The following is a 9,572-nucleotide window of genomic DNA, read 5'->3' as shown; positions in this document are numbered from 1 at the left end:
AGGGCGCATACTTTGAATAAAATATTTGTTATCATTCTCTTGAAATAAATGTGTTTTTTTTCTTGAAAAAATACCGGTTTCATATGTATACACCTGGTATTAGTCATGCATCTATTAAAAGCTGGAGAAGAATAGGACAAACATTAAAAATGTTCGACTTGCAGTGTGACTTATACAGTTAAATCTAATACAAGTTTCCTGTTTGGTCCCTCACCCCCAATGTTATTTTAAAATTTTCTGGACCCCTTAAATTTTCTTTCTCTCTGTCCATTATTTTAAGTGCTATTGCAGTTGTTTTAGTCATGTGTTGTCAAATAACTTATTTAATAATTACTAAAACGTAGTTTTTCGGATTTTATCGCTTTTCTCACATCCTAAAATTTTGCTACTCCCTCTAGTTTTTTTTTTAGGAAGGGTTTTAAAAAAAGACTTAATTATTTTGGGTCTTCAGTTCGTTTTGAGACTTCCTGCTCACTTTGAGAGTCTGCTTACGGTTTGAAAAGAAATAATGGCTGATAAATCGGCTTCCCCATCAAGTTCCCTCGAGTATGACAACATGCTCGATGAAATTTTAAATTTATCAGCTTCGGATTTGGAAACAGGTTTCGGTTCGCCTGATTTAGAACAAATCGAATCGATTCTCTCCGAAATTGCCAATACAGGTAATTCGGGTGCTGAGAGTGTTCAAAATCCTCAATTAAGTGAGTTTAGTTCTTAATGTCATGAATGTCATATCATGTTTGACAATAGTGTGTCGGATTTGTCTATTGTAAGTCAATCGGTTATTCCAAACTTTCAATATTTGCGACCAGTTGGGGCAGTGCAGTATCATCCTGTATTTACCCTAATGGAATCTCCTCAGCCAAACGTCCGTTATATAATCCCAGCCATAAAAAATAGTAATGGAAAAGTGATGAGTTCTGCAGCATTATCTGGGGTAAGAATTACACCTTATCCTATTGCGGGATCAAGTGTGACATCAGAATCAAGTGGGATGTCAGAACAGGTTGGAATTCTAATCCCAGGACCAAGTGGAACGCTAAGACAACCAACAATTTCAATCCCAGAATGAAACGCGCCTGAGTTTTTTACTTTCATAAGGAATGATCATGACGCTCTCTTTGAAATTGATTTCTTGGCTAAACCTGACAGGGGCCAATGCTTAGCCAGTCAGCACATCGCGACATATTTAAATAAATTTAGAAACAAAGCCTGGCGATACCAATTCCCTGACGCTTGGGATACGCTTACTTCAGCGGGTTTTAGTAAAAAGGCTTTAGAGGCATTAAGAGTTACATATTTGTTTGTTATATAATTTTATTTCAATCCCCTTTTTTACTTTTATTTTATATTTTTAATTTAGAAGCTTGATTAGTTTAATTATATTTATTTTCTTCTGTTAGACTCAACTGGATTTTTTAATTTCTTTGTAATAGTATTCTAAAACAGGCAAATTTAGTTCTTCATTATCTCATAGCCTTTTATAAATTCTTATTGCATTTTTTATTTTAATAGTATTAATGAAATGAATATCCATAATTGAAAGGTGATGAAATGTGGGTTCCTACAAATACAGTAGGAATTGTGCTCTTAATTCCAAGGTTGTACGTCCGGTATGCTGAGCGTCGAATTAAATTACTAGTGAATTGGGCCATTTCAAAAAAAAAAAAAACTATTCAGAATCGATGCGCGATGATCCAGCGTCATCTGCGACAATTTGGGAACGTGCCCATGCAAATGGATTATCGAAGATTCATCATTAATAACCAAGATGAATTGGTCAAAGTACTTAATTACTATTTTTTATTTTTATTTATTATTTAGTTAATTAATCACTGTAATAATATTTTCCCCAATATTTGCTTTCTTTTGATCTGTAATATATAATTGAGAAATGTAAATTACATTTGGTTTCGCAAAATAAACTGAAAATTCTCCCGCCAAGATAATAATTAATAGTAATTCATTTTAATAACATTTGTTTTCTCTTTTATTTTTCTAGTTCGAGCCATCAGACGAAAGCTTTTTTGGGAACATGCTGACCAATTTTGTATGGTAGAAGTGACTGCTGAAAAGAGACACCTGGATGTTACAGCATATAATAAAATGATTGTTTCCATTTCGGTATTGTAAATAGTGTGACTTTAGTTTCATGTGAGTGTGTGTGTATATAGTTAAGTAATAAAGGAGTGGCTTTGAATACTATTGTAAAAAAAGGTTTGATAATTAAATTCTTTATTCCTTTAATCCTTTAATCCTTTCAAAAATGTAAAATGGAATAGACAACAAATTAATTTGAAGTTTGAGGTCATAATAAATCAAAACTGTTTTACAAGCAACTAATTATTGATTATGTACATTAATATACTCGAAGCACTACAATCCGTGAAATAACAATAAATATTAAAAAGGATTTTTATATCGTTATTATTTTTTCTTTTTTTCTATCAGCCTTATTAGATCAAATTTCGTTAGATACTGCCTTTAGGAAATCCTTTGGATAAGGAGTAGTATTTTTATACTGCAACTTTATCAGGTGTTGCATTTAGGGAGTCGCTTGGATGAGGAGTAGGAAAATTAAAAAATGAAACGGATGGCCAGCGTATTCCTTGAAGCAAGTAAAATTCTTTATAAATTAGGGTGAAAAGTGTAGCTACTGCTATAATAGCAATAATAGTTATAGAAATCAGAAGGGCTATTATAATTTTGTTATCGGAAGAATTCGTAGGGTTTGTAATTTCGTGCAAAAATGTAATCTTTTCTGACTTAATAGTATATTTTGAGATGAAATGTTTTTTACAGAATCGTTATATAAATTCTTTTTCTGGTTCGATTTTTCGATTAGGAATCCAAGATTGCGAATTATTTAATATCAGAACGCAATTTGATGAAATATTAAATATGCTATTAACTTTTAATGGAAATCTAATTTGTTGATTTGGGAGGCATTTCATTCGAATATTATTTGCATAAGGAGAAAAATAAATCCACCCCGCTTTTGATTGTAATATGAAAGGAAGGGGTTTATATTGTAGGTTTTTTCTAAGTTGCATTTAGAAAGGGCTGAATTTAAATAAAGTGAAAGTTCACAGTTATTTACTGATTTTTAAAATTCTAGAATTTCAGCTGATAGACACATTTTGCCATAAAGGGTTCTTTGCAAGTATGATAAAGTTTGTTATTAGTGAATAAGTATGTAGAGTCATCATTTGAAATTGCAAGCTAATTAGTCTTAGGTTTGATGTAAGTAGTTATAAATTTTCAATCATTATTGAAGGTTGAGAATTTGTATGAGGGATGTAATTTATAAAATTCTTAATGTTTCAATTTGTGGAAGATGAATTGATGCGTGAATGATAATTGTATCATTCATTTGAAATATTTCAATTTCCGACAGTTCTAGATACTGCATTAATGAATTGTTTGTTGGAAGGTATGTAACAGGAAATTTTTCCTTAATATCTAAAGTTACTAGACGAAGTTGATTACTTGTAAGGATTCTTGGGTGCCATTTTCCCATTTTAGCAAACGATAGGATATTTGATAATTTTTCTAGGTTTTCCAAATAATAATCTGCTATTGGTGATAGTTTTCCTAAAGTTTCGGAAACCCATTCGCTGTATAGAGTGGCATTCTCTGCATAATTAATTTTTTCAATTTCTTATTAAATCTGGAATCAAGAATAACTAAATCTTTTGGGATTTCAAGTGCCTCTATTTTAAAAATATGGGTACAAATGTCATTTCTACGTAAATACAAACTGATTTTACTTTCTTTTAATTTTTTTTGTAATCTTTGAAATGTCTATTGCAATTTCTTAATTCGGGGCCGCTAAAACAATAACGTATTAATTTATCATATTCTACGGTAATAATTAGGTCATAACTAAAAAACATATTTAAATTAGTGATAGCAATGACGCTCCAATCACTTAGAGGAAATCGAATGTCTGTTAATTTCTGAAAATAAAGGCCAGGTGTTTGGATTGCAGAAAGATACTGGTAGGAATAAGGTGAGCATTGTATTGATTTTAACTCTAGAAGGATTATGAGAAAGGTGAGAAAATATGGTAGAATCATTGTGCTCCTCGATCTGTGACCTGAAATAAGAAAAATGAATAAATGTATTAATTTAATTATGCACAATAATGGAACAACAATTGTCTAATAACACATGCCGTGGTTAGTAAGACAGGTAATAGGACATTATTTAAGTAAATTAAATTGTAATTACCGAATTATGATTCTGTAAAATTTGCAATATTTAATGGGAGATTACCGAATACGAAAGGGGCATGTTTTCCAATGTGATGGATTTCTCATACAGTTAATTTTAGAAGTTGATGGTTCATCAGGGTTTAGTAGTAGAGTTTCTTCGTTACGATCTTTCTTAATTATTGTTTTTTCTTTACGTGATGGTGATATAGTGGTCATTTTTCGTTTTTTTGTTATAGTTATTTCTTTATGGCAGATATTGAGGTTTTCAAATGAATCGTTTAATCCTGAAATATCTACTGGATATCTTAAATATCGTAGTGCGTGCAGGGTTTTTAATGCTACCTTTATTTTAGCTTCTAAAGGCGTTGTTCCTAGTGCTGCTCTTTTTAGATTCATAATTTTGCATACTACGACGATGGCTTGTATGCCCAAACTTTCGCGGGTATTTGATGTTGAATATTGATGTGCAGGTATGATCCGATTTTTAAAAAAATTTTCAAGTTCATCAAATACAGCTACAGCCGTAACCGCATCTTCTGGGTTATAAGACATTGGGTTAGCTTCCTTTTGTAAATTACAATATAAAGCTCGAGCGGCATTTCGCTTTGCCAAATCTTCGTCCTGACTACTACTTAATACTATATAACGTTCGTATCTCAAGGTAAATGAATAAATAAATTATTTTTCAGTATCTCTTATAACTTGAACGTCATAGTTAGGTGGCATTTTCCTTTGACTTTCTATAAGGTCCTGAAGGAGAAGAGAGAAAGGTTTTCGAAACATTTTGATTAAAGTTGAAGAGGGTAGCTACTTTGTTGTCTATGAAATTCTGTTATTTCTTTAAGTTGTGAAGAAGGACACAGATGTGTTCGTACTTGAGGCGTTATGTTACCTGTTGGAGAATTTTTGGTGTTAGGGTTTGGTTCTATTTCCTTTTCATCAAAGCTATCTGCGGGTGTGGCTTCAATTTGACTTTTGCTTCTTGGAGACAGGTCTCGGTTTTTACCTAGATGTAATAAAAACTTAGTCACTGAATACCAAAGTGGACCTAATAATTGAGCTGACCATCCGTAAACTGAATTGAATGCGTAACCATGAATTAATGTATCTGATATGAGTTTAACGCCCCTTGTTATTATCACGATTCCAATTAGACCTGCGCCTGTTGTTCCAAAATTGGTGAACATTGTCCAAAATGTATTTAAAACCATAGCCTTTTCAGCGTGAAACATTATATGGTCTTACAACTTATCTAAATCAGCCTGTGAATATATGCTACTCGTAGCTAAAGATGAAGGGTTTGTATATTCCCAGGTAGGTGTAGTTGTAGGCATCATTACATTGGGTGTTGGCCCTTCAACAGGATTTGGTAACATTTTAAAGCACTTTTCACAAAAAAAAAAATACATTGAAGGTTTGAAACTGTCACAACTTGTTTGGGTGCTCATGCTTGAAATAATATGAGTTCGTGGAGTTAATAAAATGTTTGATTTCCTTTAAAAATTGCAAGTTGGATATAGCATTCCTTAGTTTCTCGAAAAATGACCTCATCTTGTACACATTGAACTATGTCAACAACTTCTACGGCTAGTACTGCCATATAACCGGCCCCTTCATTAAATGATAAGCAAATTTATCAGGTGCTTGAGTGGCTAAAATAAGGGAATCTCTAAATACTTCTTGTTCAAATTTACATTTTTCAGCTAAAACGTTTCGATAAAGTTGTTTTACCTCTCTACGAATGTGTGTTTCGACATAAACAAATTTGGAATTAACATATGTGAAAACATTCATATTTTTTACTGCAATATTTCGATTCTCAAAAATGGTAAATTCGTGTTTGTTTACGTAAATTAGTAATTTTCGGTGTTTGGGTCTCACGAATAAAATATTACAGATAGGCATTATAGACTTGTATGATAATACGAATGCTATATCGTCCGTTATTAGAGAGTATAATATTTCTGAATCGTGTGTGGTATTATCGTCAGTCTTATTCGAGAGTTCTGGGTATAATAATTCGTATTATTTAAAACTGCACGTGTCTGAAGGGAGAGGGTTCCAAAAAGTTTGACCTCTCTCCATATTAACACAAGTAGTGTCTGAAATTGCGCATACCACGCCTGAACTTAGGTGTATTTTATTATCATTTAAATTGATTGTAGCATAATAGTCTCGTAACGCAATTCTATAAGTCGTTTCGACAACTGCGTAGTTCCAAGTACCAAAAGGGTCTGAGTATTGAACACCGTTACAGGAGCCATAAATTGTGACTGATCCAGCTATGATTAGTGTATGAGAATACGAATTATTTGGTTTCAAACCGAAAATTTGTGCACCTTTTTCTGCTGCAAATACCCCAGTTTTGTGCATTAAATCACACTGTTCATGTGAAACATCTTGTATGTATTCTTTTTTCTATCCATTTTCTACCATTGAGACATAAGAGTACATATAACAATATTTAACTCAGCGTTCTACTTGCACTTTACATTGTATAACTTTTGTAAACCTATAATCTGTTATTTGTAATAGTTGGATATTTACTGATTCTATATGTAATTTAGGTATAGGTATGTCACATCCTCCTACCTCAAGTAAAGATATGGTTTTAATATTCAACGTATTGGGACCGCAATCATACCCCACTATAGATTCCGCGGTTGCACTACATAGTAATAATGTCCCTGATAGTTGCCTTGTGCATGAGGTTTTGTTTCCAATGAATCACACATCGACCATCTAGATTAAATAAATTGTTAGCAGAAAGGTATGGCCATAAACTCACTATATCAACTCGGGCAACGATCAGATCGCAAAGTTGGTCGATTCTTTTTCGATGAATAGGGTCCATTTATCTGTAATATAACAAAAATTTGGAAATTCCCTCTCAATTTAAATGTCCTCTTTGTCTAATTCTTTGTAATTGATTTAATGTGTGATAATTTAAGACGATTAATATGAACTACTTTTGGAGAATTCTTTATGTAATTTTCACGCTTCCCTTTCCAAGGACTTCTAACACTTCGAAAGGTCCAGTATATTGATCTGCAAGTTTTTAAATTTTTCCTCCTTTCAATAGCAATACATGATCGCATCATGAAGACGTGTTATTAAATTAATCATATAGCCATTATAGGTCGATGATTTTCCAAGTTCTGACGGAGGATCGCTAAAGGGTTGACTTGCTAATTTTCCAAATACTAATTCGTAGGAAGGGCAACGCGTGCCCTCATGTACACTGGTATTATTAGAGAAAGTTGCCAATTCCAACCAGTCATCCCATTTGGCATGTTTTTGAACAAATTGTTTCAAATATTCACCTAATACGTGATGCGATCGTTCCAATGATCCGTTAGATTGAGGGTGGTAAACGGTTGTTCTGAATTGCTTAATTTTAAATCTTCCTTTTAATCTCTTAAGTAAATTAACTAGAAAATTACTTCCCTGGTCAGTTAATACACATTTTGGTGCTTCATGTATACAGATGAATCTTTTTATGAAAACATCAGCTACAGTGCTAGCAATTTGATTAGGCATTGGTGCCGCTATGCAAAATTTAGTAAAATTATCTTGGATAGTCAGAATGTATTCATTTCCTAACCTAGTTGGGGGTAGAGGGCCTACAACGTCCATAGCAATTTTTTCAAAAGTTGTGCTCGGTGTATCTGTAATTATCATAGGGTTCTCAGTTTTAACCCTGACTAACCTTTTTAATTGGCATTACAAACATTGCTGAATAAGCCTTTTAACATTAGGCTTCATATTAGCCCAATAATATTTTTGACGTATCCTGTTGTATGTTTTTGTGACACCCTCTTGCTGAAGAGTGGTCTTTTTCTGAAACCTTCTTTTTGTTTCTTAGTGAGATACTGAACAAGTCCTTTACAAACTATAACTTTCGTATTTGAATCCATAAATGCTGAATCTAAAATGATTAGTATTTCCTACCAAGATACATGATTAATTTCTGCGGTTTTCGCTAAGCTAATTGATCTCAATTTTAATTTTTCTGCCATTGTTTTCAATGAATAAATCGCTGACTTAATATTTTTTTTTAATTTTCAGAAAGATTACTTTTGTTCTCATCTATAATTGAAAGGGCAATATGATACTGTTGACCCTTCTTGATTTCTTTTCATAATCCTACCTGTAAATTTGGAAACTTTGGCATTTCTCCTGGTTTCTGAAGCATTCTTGAACCGTTATCAAGTCGACTTCCATCAGCTGCTAAAAAATAAGCATAATTGTCTTTCCTCATGCATTATTGATCACGGCATTCAATTATGTTTTGTCGTAAAATGTTCAGTCCGACTTTGTTTCCTTAATTTTTTATAATTCTTCAACTTTTCATTTTCATTTAATTTTAATTCAAAATTGGAATCCAAGCTATCAATATTTTCCAAGTCTATTTCTCTTTGTTTACTCTTCATATTTGCCCTTGTCATTGAGGGGCCTTGTTCAGGAAATTTCCTGGGTCTTCCTCTTTTCTTTATTGAAGGGAAATTCACTTTTTGAATTTCCTTTTTGAGTCTACCCCTTTTTTCTTCATTAGGGGAAAATAATTTTACTTGTTGTATGACCTTCTTGGGCCTATCACTTTTTCTTTTTTCTAAAAATGTAGTCTTTTCCATATTATCATTATTTAAAACTGAGTGAGGTTCAATTCCATCATTTTCATTAGCATCATTTTTATTGATATAATTTCTGTTTTGCATGTTTGTACTTACTTCTTCAAGTTTATTTTTCGCTTTCAATTTTCCACGAATGACTACTGCACCCCATGTCTGCAATCCACCCCCTTCATTTCGAGTGAAATTTACAAACATATTTTTATTTCCAATTTCATGAATGATTAAATCTGAACCCTTATCAGATTTTTCACACTTCAGAGATTGTAAATCTTTAAGGACAGGATCTTCACATTTTCCCGGACATTTTCCTTCTATTACTTCATAATTAATTTCTTCATAGCATAGCAGGTCAACTGGATTTTGTTTTCGACAGGCTTCATCTAAAGATCCTTTATTGACATAAGCATTTGCTTTCATAATATTTTCTCCGTTAAAATGTACATTTTTCTACTTTTCAACAGGATTCCTGGATAACGCCGCAGCGTTCACATTTATTTTTCCTGCTGTATAAAAAACGTCGAAGTTATATTCCGCTAGTTTCAGTCTCCAAAGGGTTACTCTCGAGCAAGGGTCTTTAGAATTCTTAAACCAAACCAATAGTTTATGGTCAGTTACAAGAGTGAATTTGTGTCCGTATGAATAAGGACCAAACTGGGTTACTCCATAAATAATTGCAAGTACGTCTTTTTCAAAAGTATCATATTTCCGTTCAGTTTCATTA

General features: G+C 32.6%; 1 long non-coding RNA gene across 2 annotated transcripts in view; it reads left to right on the top strand.

Annotated features, from left to right (window-relative positions):
- The window catches only part of LOC117179042, a 44,204-nt gene extending 42,035 nt beyond the window's left edge, over nucleotides 1–2,169 (top strand). For both annotated transcript variants that reach the window (XR_004467853.1, XR_004467852.1), the window contains exon 4: nucleotides 2,003–2,169. This is a non-coding gene — a long non-coding RNA (uncharacterized LOC117179042). The remainder of the gene's footprint in view (nucleotides 1–2,002) is intronic.
- Nucleotides 2,170–9,572: the final 7,403 nt, after the last annotated feature.

The sequence above is a fragment of the Belonocnema kinseyi genome, chromosome 8 (assembly GCF_010883055.1).
Source record: "Belonocnema kinseyi isolate 2016_QV_RU_SX_M_011 chromosome 8, B_treatae_v1, whole genome shotgun sequence".
In the NCBI taxonomy this organism is placed as follows: Eukaryota; Metazoa; Arthropoda; class Insecta; order Hymenoptera; family Cynipidae; genus Belonocnema; species Belonocnema kinseyi.
This window is presented reverse-complemented; position numbering and strand designations above follow the sequence as displayed.